This window comes from Microcaecilia unicolor, chromosome 11 (genome assembly GCF_901765095.1).
Source record: "Microcaecilia unicolor chromosome 11, aMicUni1.1, whole genome shotgun sequence".
Lineage (NCBI taxonomy): Eukaryota > Metazoa > Chordata > Amphibia > Gymnophiona > Siphonopidae > Microcaecilia > Microcaecilia unicolor.
Window position 1 is genome coordinate 192,977,039 of NC_044041.1, and position 27,837 is coordinate 193,004,875.

A 27,837-nucleotide genomic window follows, 5' to 3' on the forward strand; every position below is an offset into this window, starting at 1 on the left:
CGCTGTTCTAAGCGCTTCACATGTGCCCCTGCCTAGAGGGGGGTTAGAAAAGCTGCGGTATTATGTATCTTCATCAGAGGGCATCTCATTTGGCAGACTTGTCTTGTAGAGAATTTAAATTTCTCATGACAAATATTTAAGTCAAAAATATGCCGTCACGTCCTTTCAGTCATTGCACAATCTGTGTAGTGTCTCTTTGTTTTCTGCTGTTTCAAAGAACCTGTGTGGGCCATTATATTATTGTAGTTGTATCTTGCTTCTCTCTTCACCTGTAATTAGCCCCAGAAGAGACATTAAAAAAAAAAAGTGATGTGTCCACTGGAGTCTACTGTGCCACCCACCATTTCTTCACTGTAACAGTACTTTTCAATCCATTAGAACTCATTAGTGGGAAGTGAAACTCTTTTTTTTTTTTTTTTTTTTTTTTTTTGGAAAGTGTTCCTTGTCATCGTTTTAGTGCATTTCGAACACGAGAGAATGTCTGTTCCATTGCAATAACTCTTTCTTTTTCTGTTTTTCTCTTTCAGAGATAATATATCCAGCACTTTTTGAGGAACACTTTTAAAGTTCTGTATTTAACTAAAATCAAGGCATTTTTTTAAAATGAAAAACATTTTTTTAAAATATATATCTCTCTGTATAAGAAAAACACTGAGTGCTTTTGGACCGCGACATGAAGTCAACTGTGGACTTAACAGTAGAAAGACAATCTAAGTACTGCGGCATGTATGAATGAACATGTGTGCTTGATGGTATGTGTGTGTGTGTGTTCGTGCGCACATGGAGGCGGTGATATACATCGTCAAAGGAAATTTTTTTTTTTTAAATTCTTGTCCTGTAAACTAAAAGGAAAACTCCGCACTCCAGACTGAAACCATGGACTTTGAACCCACCTCATACTTTGAAAAGATTTTTTTTTGTGTGTTTAATTTTTATTTTTCCTATTTTTGGGAGAGCCAAAAAATCTGTATCTAAATGGACAGTTGTACACTTCCTTTAAAAACGGTAAGTTTTTTGGGGGGAGGTTGGGAGGGGTTGCCACATAAAATCACACTTTCAGTTTGTAACAGTTGTCTTCTTCCCAGCTTCTCTGACCATCTCTCTCTTAATTGAATTGAAACTCACAAGAATACTACTGGCATAGAAAACTACACATTATCAAAATCCATGCATTAGGTTGTGTATTTAAAAAAAATTTAAATAAGTTTTATTGGTTGTGCATGATCATCTTTGTATGGTGGTCAAATTTTTGTGCTGGTAGTACAGTATTGTAGCCAATCAGCTATATGCTTGAGTATTTGCTATACTACCTAAACAGGTAAGGGCACAAGGGATGTACAGACTGTAAAAGATGGGTCAGAAACGCCAATTAGCTTAATAGGGCAGACAGAAAGGAATCGGTGCGAGGTAATGATTCTCACCGACAGACCGCCAAATCCATTATGGATAGATTATATGCATTCTGGAAAAGGTGTGTCTGAACGCAGACAAATAGTAGCAACAGTGGAGGAGTGGCCTAGTGGTTAGGGTGGTGGACTTTGGTCCTGGGGAACTGAATTCAGGCACAGGCAGCTCCTTGTGACTCTGGGCAAGTCACTTAACCCTCCATTGCCCCATGTAAGCCGCATTGAGCCTGCCATGAGTGGGAAAGCGCAGGGTACAAATGTAACAAAAATAAAATAGATACTATTGGAGATTCTACATGGAATGTTGCTACTATTGGAGATTCTACATGGAATGTTGCTATTCCACTAGCAACATTCCATGTAGAAGGCTGCGCAGGCTGTACGTGCAGGACGTCAGACTCACAGAAGCAGAAGCCTGCGCGGCCACATTGGTGATCTGCAAGGGCCGACTTCTACATGGAATGTTGCTAGTGGAATAGCAACATTCCATGTAGAATCTCAAATAGTAGCAACAGTGGAGGAGTGGCCTAGTGGTTAGGGTGGTGGACTTTGGTCCTGGGGAACTGAGGAACTGAGTTCAATTCCCGGCACAGGCAGCTCGTGACTCTGGGCAAGTCACTTTACCCTCCATTGCCCCATATAAGCTGCATTGAGCCTGCCATGAGTGGGAAAACGCGGGGTACAAATGTAACAAAAAAATAAAATGTTTTTGGAATGGAGTACAGAAGGAAGCAGACACATGAGTAGATTCTAACTGCGAGCTACGTAAGGCATAAATCATAGGCAGAATGGAGTCCACACATTTGGACGTAAGGGGTAATAAGGGAGGAAAGATGAGCAGGGACTTATGAGAAGAGAACCTTATGGGTCAGACACAAAATCTTTAATTGAACTCTGAAATGTATCTGGCTTCTCCAGTGTTGATGGATCATGAGCAGGATTACTTGGTCATATTTCATAGTGAAAGAGCATGAACAGCTATGTTCTCGATTGACTGTAAACGCTTTATAAGAGTGGCATTAATTTCCAATGTAGATGTTACAGTAGTCCAGATAAGTGGATGACCTTTGTCCTCAAGGGCCGCCACCCAGTTGGTTTGTCTTTCAGGAGTTCTCCAATCAGTATGCGTGAGATCTGTTTGCATGCGCCGCCTCCATTGTATGCAAATAGATATCGTGCATATTCATTGGGGAAATCCTGAAAACCCAACTGGGTTGCAGCCCTCAAGGACAGAGGTTGCCCACCCCTGCCGTAGAGTAAAGGGGAGTGAGACATAGCTATAAGTGCAGCCTGTCCTGTAAATTGGCAGTGTTGCAGTGCTCTTCACCTCTAGGATGATATTTCAGATCCTACTGAGGTTGGTAGGAACCTTAAGGTAGTTTATATGAAATTACTTGGTTGTTTCCACCCAAATCCGGAGACTGGAAACCCTGTCAAATTCCTACAAACCTCTAAATTCTACTGCACACGTCAATCACTGTTGGGTGACCAGGACATTTTATTTATTTATTTATTTGCTGCATTTGTATCCCACATTTTCCCACCTATTTGCAGGCTCAATGTGGCTTACAATATATTACAACGACAATCACATTAATGGAATAAGAATTTCAGAATATAGATACAGATAAGGTGCATAAGAAAATCATGGCAATCATATTAACGGAATATGAATTTCAGAATTGTTACAAATAAGATGCATAAGAAAATCATGTAGGGTTAGAAGTGGATAACTAGAAAAACATAACATAATGATATCAGGACGAAATATAATATTCAGTAATGAGGATGTAATTAAAATTAATCTGGAGAGTTCCATAAAAGTAGTATCTGGTGAAGTTTAGGAGTCAGTTCGTCATGGCGGATCCTTTTTGTGCGTCTTTTTGAACAAGTAAGTTCAAAATTAGCAGAAATGTTTGTTTTTACATTTTATTTTTGTAGGAAATCTTTTCTTAATCAGCTTTTGGAGTATGTACATCTCTTCTCTAATATAGTTCATAGAGTGTTAGAAAATGTGCATTTGTCTTTGTTTCGCCATTGTTTACAGTACATGCAGTTTGGTTTCCCAATATTTCCCATTTGATTTCTGCCTGCCATTTATGATTCTGATTTCTTACTTCATTCAGAGAGAGATGGCTTTATATCTTGCACATGTGTCCTAGGTAGAGTGTTCTGCTACTGTGGTTTCCACCTAAGTCATTTGCTTTTTTTTTGTTGTACGTCACCAAATAGAAGGTAGACTGTCTGTTATGCTTTGACGTGCTACTTTCTTTGCCATGAGGAGGTTAGTTCTTGATAAACTTTTGGAAGTTCATTTTTAAACCAGGGGTTCTCAACCGTTTCCTCGGTACACGTCAAGCCAGTCTGGTTTTCAAGATATCCATAATGAATATGCATGAGAGAGATTTTGCACGCACTGTCTCCATTGTGTGCAACTCCATCTCATCCATATTTATTGTTGGTATCTTGAAAACCTGACTGGCTTGGTGTGTCTTGAAGACTGGATGAAGAACACCTACGTATTTGTTTAATGCGTTCCTGGTCCCAAGACTGACCAAAGTAGAGGATAGATCATGTACTTTTGCTTTAAATTCCACACACACACATATATTACGAGGCAGATAAACCAATGAAACATGGTGCTAATTTTCAAAGCAGATAGATCTCTTAAAATGGCTAAAAAAAACATCCATCTGCTAAAAACATCCAAATCCTCATTTTTGCAAGTCAGAATTTGGACGTTTCACACTGCAGTTCTTCCAAGTAGCAAGGGGACATGTTTTGGGCAGGACTAAGGATGGTCCAAAAGTAGGAAGTCCAACAGGGATTTTTGAATGGGAAGAAACAGATGTTTTTATCTAGATCTGTTTCAGTCACGTCAAAGTTAGATACAAAAGGTTGCTGTAATTGAGCAACTGACCATTGGAGGGATTAAGGCATGACCCTGATTGCTTGTACCCCTCTGTCTCCTCTGAAAGTGAAACTGAAAAGGAAAACCAGGCACTATGCCAGCTGCAGCAGGTATTATGGCCATTCTGAACAAAGCAACAAGCAGGTTAGTGGACTGTGAACCAAGGGACCCAGGTTCCAGTCCCACCCACTTCAGCTCTTTTTTTAATAGTTCAGAGCTTTCTAGAAACAGAAAAATACTTACTGTACCTAATTATATAACACCAGCAAGCTTGAAGCAGGGGCGTAGCTAGGTGGGGCCATGGGCCCCCACACATTAAGTCCTGGCCCCCTCCACTTTCGACGCCCCCCCCTGCTGCCACAAGCTACCTTTGCTGGCGGGGGTCCCCAACCCCTGGGATGTGCTGGACGTCAGGACTCACAGCACAGATCAGCGAAGTGAGCAAATGCGCCGGAGACCGGCGCGAAGACTAAGGATGGGCGGGGGTTGGAGCCCCTCGCCAGCAAAGGTAGCTGGTGGCAGCGGCGGCTGGGGGAGGTGGGCTAAAATGTACCTCCCCCACCTTGGGCTCTGGACCCCCCTCCCGCCGAGGTCTGGCTACGCCCCTGGCTTGAAGGCTATTGAAGTAACAGTAGGTATTTTTCAGGTCCTGGAGGGATCACATTTACAAAAAAAGTTGGTGTGGTTTGAACCTGTGCCCCTTGGTTTACAGTCCCACTGCACTAACTACTAGGCTACTTCTCTGTTCTGCAGAGATGTCTGTGTGGCCATATTTTTGAAAATGGTGCCAGACAAACATTCATGTACCTGGGTGGGTTGTTTTTCGTGATTCAAAAAGGGACATTTCAGTTCAAAATCATCCATCTCACAGCCATAATCAAACAGGAAATCTTGATGTTTTTCCTGTTTGATTATAGCTGTGAGATGGGACGTTTTGAGCAGGGTGGGATTGTTTTGGACGTAGGCTTTTTCCTTTTTAAATGCCCCTCCACATAGACAGTGACCAAAGGCCTTAGTAAAAAATTAAGGAAAAAAAATCAGGTTCCTCCTTTTACCTGAGTATCCAAGTTGCTTCAACTCCTGAATTTCAATCCAGGGCAGCTCCCTGCCACCCACTACGAACCTTTAAAACACTCTCCTTCCCACAATCTCTCTCTGCCAGATGCCTATGAAAACTCTGCTAGTCCAGACCCAGACGAATTGATAAGCTCTTTGTGAAAGAAAAAGCTGTTCTGCTCTTCTTTCTGTTTCTCCCCCATCCTCGTTGCTTTTAATCATGTAAGCTCCAAGTCTTACTGCACTGGGGAGGACAAGATTTCGGCAAAGTAACAAAATCTTTTGCTGTCTTTAAACAGGAATGGTTTATTTTAGCTCTTTAGACATTGTTGATGTGATAAGAATAAAAATTGTGCTTCCAAGTCCCTCAAGCTGTAACTGAGTATTTTGGCAACAAGATTAAGGACCCAAAGCACAAAAAATACTGGGCCAGCAATGAGCGTTTTTGACCAAGTCCAGCCGGTTCAGCGAGCTCTGTATTCAGCGGGCTATGCACAAAGGGGCTTTGCAGGCTGTTTAACGTTCACGGCAGCAGACAACGAGAATCCTGTGCTAATGTATTTAAATGAGCAGATCGAGATGTAAAATGTGCATTCCAAGCAATGCACAGCAATTTTGACCCATGCAGAGAGGTGTGGTAGCCGTGTTAGTCCACTCTTAAAGGTTAGCAATAGAAATCAAACAAAATAAAACATGGAAAAGAAAATAAGATGATCCATGCAGAGAAAGGAACGCCTACCTTTAACACTGAAATTTTTATGGGAGGTCAGAAGCTGTCTTTGCATGATGATGCCTTCTCGGCAGAGCACTATTCTTCTTCCTTAGAAGACTTCTGGGCTAGTCCAGGACTGGAAAGATGAAAGGAAGGGGTGGTTCTGAAGCCTGGCCCAGCTTATCTCACTGTCCCTCCACTTTGATCTCATTCCTCTTTTCCCCGTTCTCCCCTTTTCCTTTCCCAGATGGTAGGACAGCATCTGCTGTCAGTCCTTACTTGAATCTTGGTCATCTCCCTCCCCTCCCCGCATTAAGGCCCTGCCAATCCTATTTCAGAGCTCAGACTCTTGCCCACTGAAATTAGAGTGCAGTGCAGGTAGTCGCTCCAGTGAGACATTGAATTGAGGTCCTTCTCTTCTATGAACAGTAGACATCCCATGTAATATTTTCTTTTTACTAGTGGAAGTTTTAACTCTTAAATTCTAGTGGAGGAGTGGCCTAGTGGTTAGGGTGGTAGACTTTGGTCCTGGAGAACTGAGGAACTGAGTTCGATTCCCGGCACAGGCAGCTCCTTGTGACTATGGGCAAGTCACTTAACCCTCCATTGCCCCATGTAAGCTGCTTTGAGCCTGCCATGAGTGGGAAAGCGCAGGGTACAAATGTAACAAAAATAAAATAGATACTATTGGAGATTCTACATGGAATGTTGCTACTATTGGAGATTCTACATGGAATGTTGCTATTCCACTAGCAACATTCCATGTAGAAGCCTGCGCGGCCACCACATTGGTGATCTGCAAGGGCCGACTTCTACATGGAATGTTGCTAGTGGAATGTCAAATAGCAACAGTGGAGGAGTGGCCTAGTGGTTAGAGTGGCGGACTTTGGTCCTGAGGAACTGAGTTCGATTCCCACTTGTGACTCTGGGCAAGTCACTTAACCCTCCATTGCCCCATGTAAGCCGCATTGAGCCTGCCATGAGTGGGAAAGCGCGGGGTACACATGTAATAAAAAAATAGTCCTGCTCAGACATTTTAGTATCTGCTTTCATAACTAAATTTGCCTGAAAATTTAATTGGAAAAGCCTTCTCTCTCTCTCTCTCTCTCTCTCTCTCTACTGTGCAGTAACTTGCTATTACTTTATTCATTGGTAATTCGCATAGATGAGAATGTAAACAAGCAAACTTCCAGTTGTGGAAATGTGAAACAATTTTGCATCTCATTATGTGAATTCTGCAGAAATAGTGCTTTACAAAATTCTTCACACCCGTGTACGTTTTTCATTTTCTAATAACTAAAAAAAAATGCATTTCGATGAAAAACTATTAACACAGCATGATCTGCACAACATACTCTACACTTTCAACAGGAAAGAACAATAATAGAAATATATATTTTTTAAAAATCAGTCAGGAAGTCTTGATTACATGCGTCTTCACACCCCTTGACTAAATACTTGTTGGAGAATCCTTTTGCAGTAATAACATCTATGAGTCCATTTAGGATGAGTCATTTATGATAAGCGTCTACCAACTTTGCACAGTGGGATGGTGCATATTTGCCTGTTTTTCTTGACAGAATAACCCAAATTCTTGAATTGACTGGGGCTTATCTGTGGACTGCAGTCTTCACAGCTTTACAGCATGTGTTTGCTTAGATTCAGGTATGGGCTTTGACTGGATCACCTGAGGGCATTTACCTTCTTGCTGAGCCACTCTTTTCTTCTTGGAAGTGCAGTCTTGGATGCTCTAAAAATGGTATGAAAAAAAAGCAAAACTGTTGGCATGGTTTAATGGTGAGGTGACAGAGGCAGTGCAAGCCTAAAGGATAAGTCAGAAAATGGAAAGCAAGCCTAAATGAAGAAACGGACTTGAGCACAAGCACGGTAGATGTAAAACTAATAAGGCAGACCAAGAGACGTTGAAAAAGAAGGTGCTTGTACAAGCAAAAACTAATTTTAAATTCTTTCAAGTATGTTTGGAATAAAAAGCTTGTGAGGAAGTCAGTTGGGCCATTAGATGGCCTAGGGGTAAAAAAAAAAACCATTTTCAGGGGGTACAAATTAAATACAAAAAAAGAAAAACTGAATGAATTCTCTACTTTATCTTGAAATCATATACACCAGTGTGCCCAAGTCTGTCCTGGAATACCTCTTGCCAGTCAGGTTTTCAGGATAAATACATAAGTAATGCCACACTGGGAAAACACCAAGAGTCCATCGAGCCCAGCATCCTGTCCAAGACAGCGGCCAATTCAGGCCAAGGGCACCTGGCAAGCTTCCCAAACGTACAAACATTCTGTACAATCAAGCCATTGTGACATCACTAATGAGGTTGGCTCTTATTGGTGGAATGAGCCACTATGACATCACAATAGGTTAAATCACTGCTCTATGTAATAAAAGTGAACCAAGTAGAGGACATAAGTACATAAGTAATGCCATACTAGGAAAAGACCAAGGGTCCATCGAGCCCAGCATCCTGTCCACAACAGCGGCCAATCCAGGCCAAGGGCACCTGGCAAGCTTCCCAAACGTACAAACATTCTATACATGTTATTCCTGGAATTATGGATTTTTCCCCAAGTCCATTTAGTAGCGGTTTATGGACTTGTCCTTCAGGAAACAGTCTAACCCCTTTTTAAACTCTGCCAAGCTAACCGCCTTCACCACATGCTTATAATGAGGCAGTGTGTGCTAATCAATTTTATGCATATTCATTGTGGATATCCTGAAAACCTGACTGGCAAGGGGGGGTATTTCAGGAATGACTTGGGAAACACTGATATACACACAAGTAAACTTTTAACAGTAATGATTCAAGGCAACTAAAGCAAGTGATTGTAAATCCTACAAGTACAGTACACAATTATCCGAAGTAATTGGGACCGACCCATTGTCGGATAACTGCAAAGTCAGATAATATGGAAAACACTGTATAAACCCCTCAATGCATAAACAAAGGCACAGAGTTCCCGATTTTCAAAAATTGTTCTAAAACAAAGATTTTGAATAGAAATAAATGTGAGGATGTCATCGGGGGGGGGGGGGGGGGGTTGTTGGATATGCCAGATGGTTGGATTACCAAAGGTTGGATAATCAAGACAGTACATTGGTATATTAAAGTTCTGAAAGAGCTCAAACTTGAAATTGCTAACACTTTTTGTAACCTATTTAAAATTGGCACGGTTAAAAAAAATTTTCAATAAAAAACAAAATTGCCATGGTAATGAAAGAAGGGCTGAACAGGCCAGGGCTCTTCAGCTTATTAAAGAGAGCTGAAATGGGGTTACAATGGAAGTTTATAAAATCCTGAATAGAGTGGAATGATTGCATAGGGAGTGATGGTTTCACCTTTCAAACAGTAAATCAATAAATAGCTCCATAAAACAAAGAATCATCAGTTGAAAACAAACACAAAGGCTGGGAAATGTATTACTAGAAGATACAGCCAAGGTGGCTAACGTAGTGGGGTTCAGAAGAGTTCTGGACAAGTTTCTTGAAAAGGCCATAAATTGTTAGCCAGGGAGACGTGGAAAGAGTGGAGGAGTGGCCTAGTGGTTAGGGTGGTGGACTTTGGTCCTGGGGAACTGAGGAACTGAGTTGGATTCCCACTTCAGGCACAGGCAGCTCCTTGTGACTCTGGGCAAGTCACTTAACCCTCCATTGTCCCCATGTAAGCCGCATTGAGCCTGCCATGAGTGGGAAAGCGCGGGGTACAAATGTAACAAAAATAAAATAGATACTATTGGAGATTCTACATGGAATGTTTCTACTATTGGAGATTCTACATGGAACGTTGCTATTCCACTAGCAACATTCCATGTAGAAGTCGGCCCTTGCAGATCACCATTGTGGCCGCGCAGGCTTCTACATGGAATGTTGCTAGTGGAATAGCAACATTCCATGTAGAATCTCCAATAGTAGAAACATTCCATGTAGAATCTCCAATAGTAGCAACAGTGGAGGAGTGGCCTAGTGGTTAGGGTGGTGGACTTTGGTCCTGAGAAGCTGAGTTCGATTCCCACTTCAGGCACAGGCAGCTCCTTGTGACTCTGGGCAAGTCACTTAACCCTCCATTGCCCCATGTAAGCCACATTGAGCCTGCCATGAGTGGGAAGACGCAGGGTACAAATGTAACAAAAATAAAATAGATACTATTGGAGATTCTACATGGAATGTTGCTATTCCACTAGCAACATTCCATGTAGAAGGCTGCGCAGGCTTCTGTTTCTGTGAGTCTGACGTGCAGGACGTCAGACTCACAGAAGCAGAAGCCTGCACGGCCACCACATTGGTGATCTGCAAGGGCCGACTTCTACATGGAATGTTGCTAGTGGAATCTCAAATAGTAGCAACAGTGGAGGAGTGGCCTAGTGGTTAGAGTGGCGGACTTTGGTCCTGAGGAACTGAGTTCGATTCCCACTTGTGACTCTGGGCAAGTCACTTAACCCTCCATTGCCCCATGTAAGCCGCATTGAGCCTGCCATGAGTGGGAAAGCGCGGGGTACAAATGTAACTAAAAAAAACAAAAAAAAAAAACATCACTTTTCCCTTGAAATGAGCTGTGAGAAACTGGAGTTCCCTTTTTGGATTGATCTGGATATTGGAAACTTGGGCTGGCTACTGTCAGAATATTAACAAACAAGGGGGCCCGATATTCAGAGGGAAATTCAATGCTAGGCCATGTCTGGGATTTGGCACTGAATTTGAGCATATAAGGTAGGAGTGTAATATTTAGCACTAGTAAAACATGGCCGTTTCTTGCGTTAATGAAACGGGCGCTAGCACGGTTTCCTTCTGAACCTCCCTCTCCCTCCCTCCCTACTCGCCCCTTTTGGCGTTCAGATGGCACTGGCCGCAATTGTTGCGGACCTCGGCACGCCACCTTCAATCTGCTGCGTCGTTTGTTGTGAAGCCACTGACGCCATTGCTCCGCCCTCGACGTCATAACGTTTGACACGAGGGCGGGGCCCGAACAGTGTTTTCGGTGGCTTCACCACCACGAAGGCTTCAAACCAGAAGGAAGTGCCCGGAGGACCTGACAGTGACGTCAGTGTCCTCAGAACGTTGAGGGTGAGTTTTATTATATAGGATTTAACCGGCTACGGTGAACAGTACAGTGTAAAGATAGGACTGACTTTTATGTGGTTCTGTTTGTGGTTACCTTGCGCCTATGTTTACTAAGCAGTGCTATGGGTGCGTTAGCATTTTTAACACGCATAAATGGTTTATGCGCATTGAATGCTAATGCGCCCATAGAAATGTATAGGCATGTTAGCGTTTAACATGCCTTGAATTTATAGATATAGTAACATAGTAGATGACAGCAGAAAAAGACCTGCACGGTCCATCCAGTCTGCCCACCTTAGTAAACACACCTTAGTAAACATACCCGTTGGCCACAAGTGCTGACTGTACCACCAGAGCACCCCCAAAATAGCCAGTTTTGGGCCTCTTTTAGCAAACCGCGCTAGCAATTCCCCACGTAGTAAATACGCCTCAGCCCATTTATTTTGAATGGGCTGTGTCATATTTACCATGCGGGAATCACTAGCCCGGTTTAGTAAGAGACGCCCTTTGTGTTGGGTGCTGACTATGCATTTTCAGCAGTACTAGTCTCTCCTGGCCGTTGAAATATCAGGTCCCATGTGAATAACTGTTTCCCTATTCAGAAATGTTTATATTGGGTATCGTGAAAGAAACTGGGGACATCAACAAGGTACTTCAAGCACCATCAAAGCCTTTGGAAATGTTTCATTTATAATCATTTACTTAATTTAAAACATATTTTAAAAATATTTTTTACAGTGTTAAATTGTTTAAATACTGTTTTTATTTATTAAATGTCTCATTGACGTTTTTTAGGGGGAGCGGCTTCAATTATGGGTTTTTGTGACAAAATATTTTATGGGTCAGTGATATGATTTAAGGAATATATAGAAAAATGTTTATACTGTGTTTATAACCTAAGTGTCTGTGAAAATGTATCTTTGTGAATTTCAAATGGCCAGCAGTTTTTGTTGATAAAATCATATACCCCCAAGTGCTAGTGTTTCAGCTGGTTCACTTCCTGTTTCAATGGAAACTCATGTGTAGATGTAAGTTAAGTCCCTGAGAACAAAAATTCACAGCAAATTTATTTTTATTTCATGTATAACCTGCCTATTAGGCAAGGAACAAGAAAACACACATAATAAAATGTTCAAATTAAAAGTCAATGTGATAGCCATGCCTGACTTTTTCAAGGAAAGGGTGGTTGATGCCTGAAATGCCCTCCCGAAGGAGGTGGCGGAATTCAAGGTGACATGGGATGAACACATGGGATTTCTAATCTATTTATTTATTGCATTTGTATCCCACATTTTCCCACCTATTTCCAGGCTCAATGTGGCTTACATAGTACCGTTAAGGCGTTTGCCCAGTTGGTTGATAGCAAATACAAGGTTGTATAGTGATCCAATGAGGTATACGTGGAGGGTCGGAAGGGATGAAGATTGTGTGTTGTCCAGTACAATCATTAGGCATGCTGTGTTTTGGGTGAAGAGGTTTACATAGGATTGTTGGGGTAGACCTTTTTGAAGAGGTTGGGAGTTTTTCTCTGTGGTTTTTTTTTTCGGAAGGTGGTGGAAGCCTGTGATGGTAATATTTAGAGTGGAGCATAAAAGACACCCATTATATTCCTACTAGTAAAAAAAGGCCCGTTTCTGACATAATTGAAACGGGCGCTGGCAAGGTTTTCCTCGGAGTGTGTATGTTTGAGAGCGTGTGTGTGAGAGAGAGTGAATGTGTGTGTGTGTGTGTGACAGAGAGAGAGAGTGAGACTGGGTGCGAGTGTGTCTGTAAGAGAAAGTGTGTCTGCCTGTGGCCCCTCCCTCCCACCCAGTTCCAGTGTCCCCCCTTCCTCCGTGGGTCATCCCCCCTTTTTTTTTTAGTTTTTGTACAGGTAGTGCATTCCCCCCTCCTCCCCTCTTGTCCCCTTCTCCCCTCTTGTCCCCTTCTCCAAGTTCCAGACCCCCATCCCCCCCCCCAGTTCCGGACCCCCTCCCTCCGAATTCCAGACCCCACCTCCCTGCCTCCCTCCCTCCGATTTGCAGACCCCCCTCACTGTCTCCGAGTTCCAGACCCCACCTCCCTGCCTCCCTCCGATTTGCAGACCCCCCCCTCCTCCGATTTGCAGACCCTCCCTTCCTCTGATTTCCCGACCCCCCCCTCGGAGTTCCTGACCCCTGGACCCCCTCCCCACCGCGACCCTCTCGAGCCCCCCTTCCCGCCGGCAACCCTCAGGGTTTCGGAGCCCAACTGTGAAGAAAGTTACGGACACAGGCAGGCAGACGCATAGATCGTTGGGAGTGAGAATTATATAGGACGCGTCATAATGGGTCTAGTGACATCAGCTAGGGCTTCGGAGCCCATCTGTGAAGAAAGTTACGGACACAGGCAGGCAGACGCATAGAATGTTGGAGATGAGAATTATTGTATAGGATAGGTGTCTCTAGCGTTAGCACGTGCTAAAAAGTTTGCGCGCCTACAAACACGGCTTAGTAATCAGGGCTCTAAAGCCATTTATCGATCATCAAAAATGAACTTGATGATGTGATGGAATTCGAAAATTCTGTTGCAAAAGAGCACAGAGACCTAGCAAGGACTTAAGGTAAAAGGAACCGTTATAAATAAGGAAGCCCAGAGCACAGAATTTTATGTACCAGAAGAAGGATCTTAAAAGTAATACTGAAAAAAAAATGGGTAACCAATGCTCTGAGGGCTTCTTTTACAAAACTGAGCTGCCGATTCTCATTTTGGCAAAACCCATTCAGTTCTACACGGGAATCGCTAATGAGGTTTTTTTAAAAAGAAGCCCTCAATGGAGTAAAGGTGTCGTGTGAACACATCACATAGCACCAGTAAGCAAATGGACTGCATTGTTCTGTACCAGCTGGAATCGACTGATATCTTTTTGTTTCAGACCCTGAATGGGGGCATGTTATTGACGAGTACTGTAGTATTTAAGTGCATAGACGGTAGATGTTTGAAACTGAACTTTGGATCTGGTAAGGCTAAGTCCCTACCTTCACTTCTATTAGAGGAAGTAATGTGGTTTCCCTTGGGACCAGGGGCGTATCTGCGTGGGGCCACAGGGGCCTGGGCCCCCGCAGATTTCGCCCTGGCCCCCCTCCCCGCCGTCAACCCTCCCCCGCTGCTTACTTTTGCTGGCGGGGTCCGACCCGCAATCTCCATATTTCGGCTTCCTCCGTGGCCATGTGCTTCCAGGAAGTAACGCTGCAGCGCTGATTCGTTGAATCTAGTTCGGCGTCTGACGTGGGACGTCAGACGCCGAACTAGATTCAACGAATCAGCGCTGCAGCGCTTCTTCCTGGAAGCACATGGCCACGGAGGAAGCCGAAATATGGAGATTGCGGGTCGGACCCCGCCAGCAAAAGTAAGCAGCGGGGGAGGGTTGACGGCGGGGAGGGGGTGGAGAGAGGCGGCGGGGGGGGGGAGGCAAAAATGTGCCCCCCCTCTCTGGCTCTGGCCCCCCCTACCGCCGGATTCCAGATACGCCCCTGCTTGGGACAGGCAGAGAACCCACCAAAACACAACTGGAAGACAAATAGAACGTTTTCAAGACTGAAATACTGTTTAAGCTTTAACTAAATGATTTCAAACAATGTAAAACTATTTTTGAAAAATTGTTTTAAATGAGGTAAGTGATTGCAAGCGAGACACGATTTCCAGAGGCTTTGAATGGTGCTTAAGGTGTCTTAGCTTCTCCACTACTTTGTGATACCTTATGTAAACTTTGCTGTTTCTTTGATACCATTGAAAAAGGAAACACTTATTTTTGTTGATATTGTCACTAAGTAGGTAAGTCGTACCATTGTTTGTTGGACATTGTCAGAGCCAGAAAACTGGACCCTGATGGACCTTGGTCTGATTCAAGGACAGACGCAGACAGCTGTGGGTAGACCATGTGCACGTGTCAGCTTCTACCATGAGCGTAATTCTGTGGCATGCAGAAAGGTTTAAGTCTGTGCAAATTTTATGCATGCAGAATTTGCCAGCAAATAGGGGGGGAGCCTGCCAGCTGCATATGCACAAAGGTTTCTCAGTAAGCACAGCTTCTTGTGTATGTGACTGCACTCATCGGTGCCTGTTCTTGTTTATAAATATGAGCCTTGCAAAAATTTCTATCATATAAACATTTTGCAAGGCTTATATTTGAGTAGAAGAACAGGTGCTGATACTTTCATTTTTGCGCCAACATGTACACAAGCTCTGTTACCTCTGGTCAGTCTTTTAAATTTGCAGGCACTTTCTGGCTGCACAAGAAGACAGAACTGGCAGTTAAATCTTTAAAGACAGCATTAAATCTTCTCTACTAACCCTTCTATGTTGCCTCGAACCTGGCAAAAAAATTTCTCGTGTTGTCCATGTGGCAAAAACCACTGCTCTGCTTGCCTTGGAATACTTAATGGCCTCATTACCATTCATTGACATACAATCTGTGGCCATGTCTTCCTCACAAGTTAGCTCCACCCCTCTTTGTATTGCTCGGCCGCTAACACGCACGTGCAACCCCGTAGCTAGGCTTGCTGCGGCTTTCTGCATTGGCCCCTCAGATTGGCCTTTAATGTTCTCCGTGCAGGAGTATTCTAAGCAGCTTAACTACCGCGATTACACATGTGGCTTCTATTAATGGGCCTTGTTAAGCCAATGTTTGGAAACTGAGCTAATTTGGGTTTGTTTTGACAAAGGGTGTGAAGGCCTATTCAGCCAAGACATTCTGGTTTATTTGAATATTTCTATAATTGCTATTCCATTTAATATTATATACCACTTCCATGCCTGCTGATGTAAGATGGTAAATCAAGACTTAAATAATTTAAAATAAAGTGTAGAGTATTTTATGTAGACTGACGAAATAAATTCTTATTTTAATGCAGATTGAATTATATTTTCTAGACAGGGGAATGTGAACAATGTACAAGGGTATGAAGACTTCCACAGGACGCTGTACGTGCCATCTTCATAAAGTAAAGCAAGTACAGCAGCAATGAATGGAACATCGTGGAAGGGGAAAGAAGATCAATGTGCATGTGTATCAAAAGGGATATAACGCACCTATGCTAGGAGGCCAAGGCAAGGTTTATTTTCTCAAGCAGTGCAACGTAATGAGCTTGTAGAGTAGTGGTATTCACTCCCGGTCCTCAAGGGCTGCCAATAGGTTGGGTTTTCAAGATATCCCTAATGATATGCATATAATATTTGCATGCATAGTACTTCCATTGTATGTCATTGTCTCTTAATGCATATTCATTAAAGATACCTGAAACCCTGACCCATTGGAGGCCCTTGAGGACCCAGAGTGAGAGAGTTTAGGGCTTTGCTTTTGTCTTTGCTGTTTTCTTTCTCTGTGCTCAGAGCCAGGATGAATCCCACTTCTTAATTCAGAAGGTGATTGTCTGGAATGGTTTTCCCCCTCTAGCAAAATAGATTTTTGTCCCTTTACTGGAGCTGATTTGGGGGGAATGTGTTCAGGTATTAAACGCTGGGATAAAGAAATTTGCAGACTTCATTTTGTTTTTCCATATATAACATTGAGTCCACATTTAATAAATGGAAGCCTTCCTTCCAGTATTTTCAGTTAAGACACTTTAATCTCTCTGAGCAGGAAGAACTTTTATAGACCAGCACTTGCTTTGGAAACAGTTTTGTTCTAAGGGAGATGGTCTAAGGCATAATATATACAAGTTCCAGATATGTGAACACCGGTGTGTAATGCGTCTACTTGTTTTCACTGCCTGCCTGAGGAGAGAAATTGGAAGAGAATTTTTAAACTGTGGTGAATGAACATTTATGGCATTAATGTTAGGCAGTTGCAGTACAAGTTAAGGTAATATGCAAGATTTATCACCTAAAGCTATCTAAAACGAGGGTGCAAAGAGAACGGTGTTTTTAACCAGATGTACTGGGACAGCCCTAAGATCAAAGTGCTGTAGGAGACCATCCATAAGCAAATAGATTTGGCAGGAATAATTTGGCATTTGTGAACGGGTGTCTGCTGGGATTTCTTGAATATGAGTCTCTGGAGGAATGCGTCAGGCTAACTTCCCAATTACTACTTGTTCGTAGACCGAGGATTGCTAGGAAATGGAAAGGTGTATCACTTCCATGGCTTCTAGATAATTCTGTCTCCCTACACTACTGGCCTGAAGGTCCAGATCACTGTCAACCCACTCCTGGTGGGGGAAACTCAGATGTTTATAATAAATTGACCTGCTCCTTAAGGTGGAGATTTCACAAATTTATGGTATGATTTTTGCCACCGCACTTTGCCATAACTTGCCTATATAATATATATAATGAGCATCGACATCTGCTACTTGATTGTGTAATGGATCAGAGGTAGGAATGCATTCAGCGGTGATAGACCCTGGTGAAAAGAGCTATCATTTAGGATGAATCTCTTCATACTACTACTACAACAAATCATTTCTATAGCGCTACTGGTCGTACGCAGCGCTTCACAATTGAACATGAAGAAAAGGCAGTCCCTGCTTAACAGAGCTTACAATCTAAATCAGGATAGACAGACAGGATAAATAAGGGATAAGGGTAGGACAGACAGATAGGACACATAGGGAAAAAAGGACTAATGAAGAGAGAAAGACAAGATACGGTTATGAGCAGGTGACAAGTTAGGAATTAAAAGCAGCATCAAACAGGGAGGCCTTTAGCCTGGATTTGAAGGCGGCCAGGGATGGAGCTTGACGTAGTGGCTCAGGAAGTCTATTCAAGGCATAAGGTGCGGCGAGATAAAAGGAACGGAGTCTGGAGTTGGCGATGGAGGAGAAGGGTGCAATTAGGAGAGATTTGCCTAGCGAACGGAGTTCCTGGGAAGGAGTGTAGGGAGAGATGAGGGGCAGCAGAGTGAATGCACTTATAGGTTAATAAGAGGAGCTTGAACTGTATACGGAAACGGATAGGGAGCCAGTGAAGTGACTTCAGAAGAGGGCTGACATGGGCATAGCAACTTTGTCGAAATATTAATCGTGCAGCAGAATTAAAGGCAGTTAATAAATCCAAATCAATAAATTTGTATTGAGGGGGTATGGTTCATTCCCTTGAAGGAGGACTGTCAGAACAGACTTCTTGTCCCAGTCCCATACGATCTCAGGAGCAGAACTTAAGGCAGATATCAGAGGAAATAGATGTTTGCACATTGTACCCCAGCTTGGTGAATCGGCAGTCCAAGGGTTAGTTCAAATATGATACCAATTAAGAAAAATATATTTTGTACGGTCTTGGCTCCCTGAATGCATTGTCACTCAACCAAGGCTTTTGAATTGCACATGCTTCTTAATGGTGGCATTTCTTTGAACTGGTGAGGAACAGCATAGTGCTAAAATATTCATGTTAAACTAAATACTAGGGTGGCTTTCAGAATAGTAGTGCAACGTCAACACGTCTTTACTTTGTGTTTTGGGCTCTCCCAACCCACAAACACATCAAAATGCTTTCCCTCCACTCACTCTGGTCTGGACACAGTTGTTCCAGGGCCATGTGCTGTTGACTTCCGGAGCACTGGCTGCTGTTTTTCACAGCAGATTTTCAGAAAATTGTCCCTCAACTGGACTTTCCTTCTACGAAAATGTCAGTCTTCATGGAGAGGAAAACCCCTACCGGTCTCTTGTAAGCAGCAACACCAGGCCTATAACCTGTTCTTTCTAAGTGACACCGAGATGATGATGGTGGTGGTTGTATAACAGTGTGACACAGATTTGGGAGGGGGGGATGGTTGGCGTTATAACAGCGTGACACGGACTCCTGCACAGCATTCTTAAACCTGTACATATTAGACTATGGCAAGGCAGATCAGGATGAGTTGGAGTGGGTGTCAGTTAATTTCAGTAGTTGACAGTAGCAGGTTGACCACTTCTACAGTCTGAGTCCCATATATATGGCAAGACACCTCAGGATAGGGTGGAGTGAACTTCCAATGGCAACTCCAGTAGTTGGGACATGAGGCTGGTGCTGTCGGATTTCTACACTCTGTGTCCTGAAAATGGCAGAGAAAGATTGGAATCAAGTATTTGTATTTTCTCTGAGGACAAGCAGGCCATATTCTCACATGTTGGTGACGTCATCCATGTTGCCCGGTGCAGAGCACTCTTAAAAGTGAATGTCTTAAGAGCAAACGCTAGCATCCCCACTGCTTATGCACAAATGCCATCCCGCTTGCTTTGAGAGCGCGGGACCAGCAGTTTCTCTTCATCTGCCGTGAGGAGAGAACATGCTCCTCACAGCACCTGGTGCGCGAGTCAGTTTTTTCAAGCATTTTTTGTGCCTTCCCTGCAGGGTTCTCCCCTAATTTTTCATTTATTTTTCTTCTGAAAATTTCTTTTCCCTTCCTATATGGTTTTAGTTGGGTTTTTTCCCCACTTTTAAGTTTCCTTTATTTTTAGCGACTCAGTAGGCCCTCTTAGGCCTGAGCTCTAGTTGGGAATTTGTCGCTTTTTTTCTGGTGCTTGCCCTTTTTTTTCCCCAGTCACCATCGAAATATTTGATTTGGCCATGGTTGTTTTCCATTCCATGTCACTGAAGGTTCCCAGTGGCTTTAAGCACTGTGCCCTGTGCAATAGAAATATCTCTGGCAAAGACATCCGTTCTTGGTGTCTTCAGTGTCTGAGGCCAGAACATTCCCCACCAGCTGTGTTCTTTGCCTATACAGAGAAGCACCCGGCTGCTAGAGAGGCTTGGAGAAAACATTTTTGGAGCCCAGTCCGAATCAACATTGACGCCGGCATGTGCAAAGGCACATCGGCATCAGCGCATGCATCAGCAATCGGTCCCCATGGCTGTGAGACCCATCCCCAAAACTGAGAGTGGTTGTGCATCAAGTATGTCTCCGTCTGCCTTAGCACAGGCCACTATGCAGGACCCCCGAGACTGGTCAACATTGGACCCAGTAGCGAGGAAATGAGGAGAGCCTTTCCTTTCCCGCTTTTGTGAGGGAAATGGCGACAGCCTTTCCAATTCAGTTGGAGACTGAGGACAAGCCTAGGGCTGAGATGTTTGAGTGAGGTCCTGGATTATGACTCTCCTGAAAGTCATTTGTTTTTCTTTGAGTGGAAATACTGTTTGTTCCATCCGCTTGCCGTTTAGGGATCCTCTGATTATCCCATGCCTTTTTGAATTCTGTCACTGTTTTCAACCCCATTGCCTTCTGTGAAAGCATTCCAGGCATCTACCACCCTCTCTGTGATATTCAGTTTCCCTCCTTACAGCTTCATTTCGTGTCCTAGTTCTGTAGCCCTCCCCATTTGCTCAACCTTATTTTCTTTATAACATTTTTCACGTGGTTATCTAGACTGTTTTATGCAATGTGGAGGCTTAGAAGAATAACATAGTAACATAGTAGATGACGGCAGAAAAAGACCTGCACGATCCATCCAGTCTGCCCAACAAGACAACTCATGTGTGCTACTTTTGTGTATACCCTACTTTGATTTGTACCTGTGCTCTTCAGGGCACAGACCGTATAAGTCTGCCCAGCGCTATCCCTGCCTCCCAACCTCCAGTCCCGCCTCCCACCACTGGCTCTGGCTCAGACCGTATAAGTCTGCCCCGCACTATCCCCGCCTCCCAACCTCCAGCCCCGCCTGCCACTACCGGCTCTGCTATCCAATCTCGGTTAAGCTCCTGAGGATCCTTTCCTTCTGAACAGGATTCCTTTATGTTTATCCCACGCACATGAGGGATATAACCAGTAGAAAGGAGGGGGTGATAAAACCTTTCTTCCCAAGAGAGACATTCCGCAAACCAGTGCAATCACTGGTATTGAGCCATTTGGATTACTGCAATTCCTTATATGCGGGATGCAAAGCTCAAACCATTAAGAAACTCCAGACTGCCCAGAACACCGCAGCCAGACTGATATTCGGAAAGGCGAAATACTATAGTGCTAAAACCCCTTAGAGGAAAAATTACACTGGCTTCCACTAAAGGATCGAGTTACATTCAAAATATGCAACTTAGTTCATAAAATTATTGATGGAGATGCCCCAGACCTTATAGATCTACCAAAGAGAAGCAACAAAAGTTCATCACGTACTTTCTTAAACCTCCATTATCCCAATTGCAGGGGACTTAAATACAAATCAATACATACATCTAGCTTTTCATACATCTGTACACAACGATGGAATGAATTACCAACCACTATAAGAAAAACACGCAACTTGATGACCTTCCGGAAACTACTGAAGACTTACTTGTTCAAAAAAGCGTACAAAATGGATCCCTCATAACGCTCTGACTCCTAAACTACACCAGACACAATTTTATATGGGAACGCTTTTATTTTGCCTATTTTATTTATACCCTAATTACTGATAATCATACCCTGTCCTGATATATATATATATATATATATATATATATATATATATATATACTGAGCTATCTCTATGATACCTGTACCGTACCTTGTAAGCCACACAGAACCTGCTATCGAGTGGGAAAGAGCGGGGTATAAATGCTATAAATAAATAAATATCATTATGTTATGTTGTTATCCATTTATCCTAATTACTGACAATTATACCTTGTCCTGATATCATTATATTATGTTGTTATCCACTTACCCACTTCTTAATCAACATAATTTTCGTATGAACCTTAATAGCAATAATTCTGAAATTCTTCTCCGTTAATATGATTGCCATAATATTCCTATGCACCTTACCTGTTATATATACTCTGATTCTCTATTCCATCAATGTGATTGTAGTTGCATTGTATTGTAAGCCACATTGAGCCTGCAAATAGGTGGGAAAATGTGGGATATAAATGCAGCAAAATAAAAAATAAAAATTTAATATTTTTCAAGTAATTAAATACCTGTGTGTATCATTTGTCTCTTGTCCCATCTCATCTCCAGGGTATATATGTCATTATTTTATTTGTTACATTTGTATCCCACATTTTCCCACCTTTTGCAGGCTCAATGTGGCTTACATATAACCATTAACGGTGTTAGCCGATTACGGTCTGAACAAATACATGGTATGAATGAATACAAAGTGATATTGTAGTAGAATGAGGTAGATTTAAGGTGGTTACATGTATGGTCGGTGCGTTGGGGGAAGTTAGAAAGGGAAAGGGGCCGTTATGATCTTTGGTTACATTGTGTCGCATGTGACCAGGTATTTTTATGTTGGGTCGGTGGAGTATGCTCTTCTGAACAGGACAGTCTTTAGTGCTTTCCGAAAATTTAGGTGGTCGAGCGTAGTTTTTACTGCTTTTGGTAATTCGTTCCATAGTTGTGCTCTTAGGTAGGAAAAGCTGGTTGCATAGGTGGATTTGTAATTGAGTCTTTTGCTGCTTGGGTAGTGGAGGTTTAGGTATGATCGTGTAGATTTTGTGGTGTTAAAGATTTCAAGTTAATTCTCATACATCTTCTGGTTCAAACCCCATACCAATTTAATCAAGTTCTTCTGAACAGCTTAGAGTCTCTGTCCTTGGCAAGATACAGCCTCCAAAAATGAACACAGTAGGCCACGTGTGGTCTCATCAGTGACTTATACAGGGGCATTATCACCCCCTCCTTTCTACTGGTTATACCCCTCTGTATCAGCTGAACATCCTTCTGGCCTTGGCCACAGCATTTTCACGTTGTTTTGCCACCTTGATATCCTTGGACCCTATCTGCTGACATGGTTTTCCTGGTCCATGCACATCAACCTCTCACATCCTATAGATTTCTGGACCCCCAAATTTTAGGTGTTTCATTTGTAGGCATTTAGGTGCTTTGGAGAGGATACTAAAATCTGTTTATATCAGTTTAACATTGCAAAATTAAATTTGTAGGAGCATTCTATTTTTCACCTGACTTCTTAACTATTATAAAATTAGTATTATACTCTCTCAATCCTCCTAAAGGAGAAGACAATGAAATGCCTGATGTACTGAGCAGTGCCTCACTGGAGCAACTTCCATCATCAAACCCAAATTTAACCCAAATTTAAATAAAAATGAGAGATGTTGGGCGCAGAGAGTAACCCGCTGCTTTATTTACCAGCTATTGATTTAAGTGTGTCTAAAATGAACTGTATTCAGAGTTATTCGTTGTTGGCTTGGGATCAAGTGACAGAAGCCAGTGCTGGGGCCACCACTTCTGTCCTCTTCCCTGGGCCCATGTAGCCTGGGGACTTCAGCCTAATGTTGAGAAAAAGTTAAATGCTATATAGTAACGAAAATCATCGCCTTTATCAATTTTGAAGACTAGACATTTAAATCTTTGATCCATTGGGATTGCACTACAGACAACAGTCAATGAAACAGCTACACCATTTGCTGTGCGTCTCAAGTTAAATGCCTTATTTCATCTGCATTATTTTGGCATTTTTTTGATATACAGTTGTTTGGTAGATATTATTAAGGACAATTAAAGTTTTGTATATTTTTGCATCTACTAAACAAGATTTTTTTTTCCTTGGGAGGTTTTTCATGACCAATTTACTACTTGTTGACCGATCACATTAAAAGTGGCCGCAATTCAAGAGAACCTAAAAATTGTTGATCTTGGTCATTATGAGGTCTCTTCCTCCCTATTTTTGTTATCAATAGAAATCAAACAAAATAAAACATAGAAAAGAAAATAAGATGATACCTTTTTTATTGGACATAACTTAATACATTTCTTGATTAGCTTTCGAAGGTTGCCCTTCTTCGTCCGATCGGAAATAAGCAAATGTGCTAGCTGACAGTGTATATAAGTGAAAACATTCAAGCATTACTATGACAGTCTGACAGGGTGGGAGGATGGGGGGGGGGGGGGTCGGAGGTATGCATGGGGACATCAAAGCATATCATTGATATTCTAACAGGATGGGTGTGGATAGGTGAGGGTTGGGGTGATCAACAGAAATACAGCTTTATGGTTTATAATAGGCTAGGAACCCCAGATCCTTGTTAAGTCCTTTCTGTTGGGTGTTAAAATATTCAATCATTCTGACTTCAAAGGTCTTACGTTCTTGTATGGTTTTAAAGTTACCTTTCAGGATTCTCACTGTGATGTCACTGGTACAGTGTCCTGGTCCTGTAAAATGCTGACCAACAGGGGTGGGAACCATACAAGCTCAAAGCTCAATGCGGCTTACATGGGGCAATGGAGGGTTAAGTGTCTTGCCCAGAGTCACAAGGAGCTGCCTGAGCTGCCTGTGCCTGAAGTAGGAATCGACCTCAGTTCCTCAGTTCCCCAGGACCAAAGTCCACCACCCTAACCACTAGGCCACTCCTCCACTCCAGTAAGAAACCGCACTCTTAAATCAGCGTGTGTTGGATATAATGTCTTTATTTATTTTAGCATTTATTATACTACCATTTTGTCAGCATGGCGCTTTACAAAATTTCAGCTTATACTTCTTTTGATACTTGGGTTGGAGCTTTCGTTATTGAGCTGCAATTGAATGTTTTAAAATAGGACCTCTTTGACACAATTTTCATCTACAAAGTTGTTCTTGTGGGATTTTTTTTGCCTTCACCACTCTATCCAGTTTTCTTGCATCAAGCTTTTTTTTTTATCAATTAGAATTGGAATGAGCACAACCTCTTAATTCTCCACAAGCCATGATCCCACTGATTTTCTTCTGTTACTCTGCCATGTTATGGTGTTCACACAGTTTCCAGCGGACGATCTGTGCTACCTTATTGTGTCGTTCCGTGTAGAGGCCTTCTGACATGACTGTATAAGACGTGTTCCCTTTGTAATTGTTTCTGCAACGTGCAGCGTCAGACGGATCATTTAACAAACGGTCTTTTTAAAGACCATTTTTAAATCCTTGTCTGCACTTTTCTCATTCGTGACTTGAGTTCTCTTCATCACGTCACTTGTTGGTCATATTTTATCATCGTCATTAGCCACAAGACTCCTGATGTAGGCCATCCGGCCGAAACACAACGTTGTGTCGAGTCATTTTTGATGTGGAATTGTGTTATTATTATTTGTTTGAATATTATTAAATTTTGTTTATTTTAAACTTAACTTCAGGTCCAATTATTGGATAGCCTGGCTCATATTCCCACCTTTTTGTTTACCCTTTGTTCAACACTTTTATTTGGATATTTTTTTTTTTAAATGACGACCAGTCAGGCCTGTTATACTGAGATGTCTCAACGTCAGAGTGCATTTTACTATAGGTTAAAAACAAAGCAAACCAAAAAAAAAAGAAAAACAGGTACAGCATTGTCTCTAGTCTTAAGTTCCAGTCTTAGTGGAAAATATTACAACTTTGCCCACTCACTCATCGTTCCCTAAGTTTCGATTTTATGTCTCCTCTATGACCTAGCTTCATACCAAGTTTGTTTGAGCTAAATCCAGCTGTTAAAAGGTGGTTGTTGTTGGGGGGGGGGGGGGCAGGGGAATGAAGATAGTTGAACTGCTTCATTCGTAGGATGTGATAAGCTTCTCTTCGTATTGAACAAAGACAAGACCTAATGCATCACGGTACTAGTTCTGATAAAATTTGAAGGTGACCTTTAGCTGAACGCAGATATAGCATTGTATGTTCTATGATTAACCTTAGACTGTGGATTCTCAACCCAGTTTTAGGACACACAAGCTAGTCTGGTTTTCAAGATATCCCCAATAAATGTGCATGAGATTGATTTGCATATAATGGAGGCAATGCATTAAAATTTCTCATGCATATTCCTAGTGACTTTACTGAAAACCTGGCACTCTGGATGTGTGCCAAGGACTGGGTTGTGAACCCCTGGACTGTGAGATAAGTATTTACCAGTAGGCATTATTGTCATCTGTCAAGAGACCCCCTACTCTTCTCCCACCAAAGTAATGGCTCAATATTGATGGGCTGTCTAACTGGGATTAGTCTGCATGTTGGGAGAGCTACCAAGGGATCGTGTGGTTGACCCTATTTACTAGTAAAGGGCATTGAGCAAAGGGGGTTAGAACTCTAATCATTGTGGTGTGAGAGAGGGAGAGGTGTGTGGATTCGTTACCCAACAACAGAATGTGGTAAAAGCAGTTTGCTTAGCAGGGTGTAAAAAAGGTTTGGATAATTTCCTAAAAGAAAAGTCCATAAGTCATTATTAAGATGGGCTTGGGGAAATCCACTGCTTATTTCTAGGATAAGCAACATAAAATCTTGTTTTTGTGTTCTGGTATCTTGCCAAGTACTTGTGACCAGGATTGGTCACTGTTGGGAAAGGATACTGGGTCTGTCCCCGTATGGCAACACTTAAGTTCTTATGTTCTAAATTATGACTCTGAATCCCATTAAATAGTTCTATCCCCTTTTCCTTCCCCAGCTTTCACAAACAAGCCTGAAAACACCACTGCAGCCCTTGTAGCCTGGTGAGAAGAGCATGCAGTAATCCGGGAAGAGCTCCTGACAGCCTGATCCTGGTGCCTGCAGATGTGTCTGGCAGCAGAGCCCTTTCTGAATCGCGCACTCCTCCCTCGAACCACTTTTTTTTTTTAATAGAATTGTCATTCTTTCCGCTTTTCGTTTCTTCCAGCGGAGCTGGCAGTGACATCAGTGTTCTGTTCCTCTGTATGGAAGTGTGTGAAGGGACTCTCCTATCCTGCACAAAACCAGCAAATGTACATACTTTTTAAAAATGTGTATAGAAAAAAAATACAAAAAAAAAAAAAAAGAAGACAAATGACAAAAAAAAAAGAGCAGAAAGGAAAGTGACAGATCTTTCACAGTATGCACTGAGAAATGTATTTACAGAATGACAAGCAAAAGTTACACTAAACTATTTATTGTACATAGTGTTTTATTATAAATTGTGTGTTGTAGACTGTGTTCTGTACATCTGCTTTGGGTCTGTGAAGTGGTGGTTCCGCATGGTTTAGTTGGGTTTCATTTGCCTTTTATATATATTTTTTTTGTTTGTTTGTTTGTTTTAACTTCTAGGGTTTTTTCTTTCTTTATGGCAGTGTACACCCAAAGATTGAAATTTGTATTAAAAACCGTATAAAAAACATATTTTCTAGAGTGGGTTGTTTGGGACAGAGTTGGGAGTAACTCTTGGTTTAATTGTTTGTTTTTTTTTTGGTTTTTTTTTTTTGTGACTACTACTTCTTAAGGAACAGTATTCCCATTTTTCCCCAATTCAGGTTACGAACCATTCGGGGATGGGGAGGGGGTGTGTGTGTCTGTGTAAGTTTGAGTGAAATTTCCTTTCTGGGTGTTTGGAACAATGTACAGCTTTGTGACTTTGTACAAAAAAAAAAAAAAAAAAGGAAAAAAAATGCCTTTGATGTGTTTGTCCATTCCTGAATGCAACTACATTATGCTTTGTCATTAGCACTGGCCACCATTCTAAGTGTTCCTTCATTAAATGTCATCTTTGCCGCCTGTTTTTAAAGATTTATTTTTAAAGCACATCTTTTTCACCACCTTTGCCTGAGCCTGGGCTCAGCTCTTTTAGAGGATGCTGTGGTTGAAAAAAAAAAAAAAGCAATATTAATAGCCTGACCACTTAAATCTAGATGTGAATATACTCACCTTTTCTGAATCGCAGCTCTGGGCCCGATAGGGCTTACAATCTGTTGCACCCAACCTAAAGGAGAGTGAAGTAACTTACCCAAGATTTGAACCCTGCTCTTCCCTGGTTTTCAGCCCACATCTCTAACCACTAATCTACTTCTCATCTGCATTTGATGGATATTATAAAAAGGCGCTTCCAGTTCCATGTTGGCCACCAGAGAGGTAAAT

At 42.3% G+C, this 27,837-nt stretch overlaps 1 protein-coding gene across 8 annotated transcripts in view; it reads left to right on the forward strand.

Moving 5' to 3' along the window:
- Nucleotides 1-26,767, forward strand: part of AHDC1 (AT-hook DNA binding motif containing 1) — a 306,721-nt gene extending 279,954 nt beyond the window's left edge. For 5 of the 8 annotated variants that reach the window (XM_030217758.1, XM_030217765.1, XM_030217766.1 and 2 more), the window contains 2 exons: nt 528-1,005; nt 26,420-26,767. The gene's annotated coding sequence lies outside the window, so the exon portion shown is untranslated. Of the gene's footprint in view, nt 1-527; nt 1,006-7,665; nt 7,829-16,048; nt 16,220-26,419 lie in introns of those variants that run through there. The other 3 variants (XM_030217762.1, XM_030217759.1, XM_030217761.1) reach the window with 3 other exon arrangements.
- Nucleotides 26,768-27,837: the final 1,070 nt, after the last annotated feature.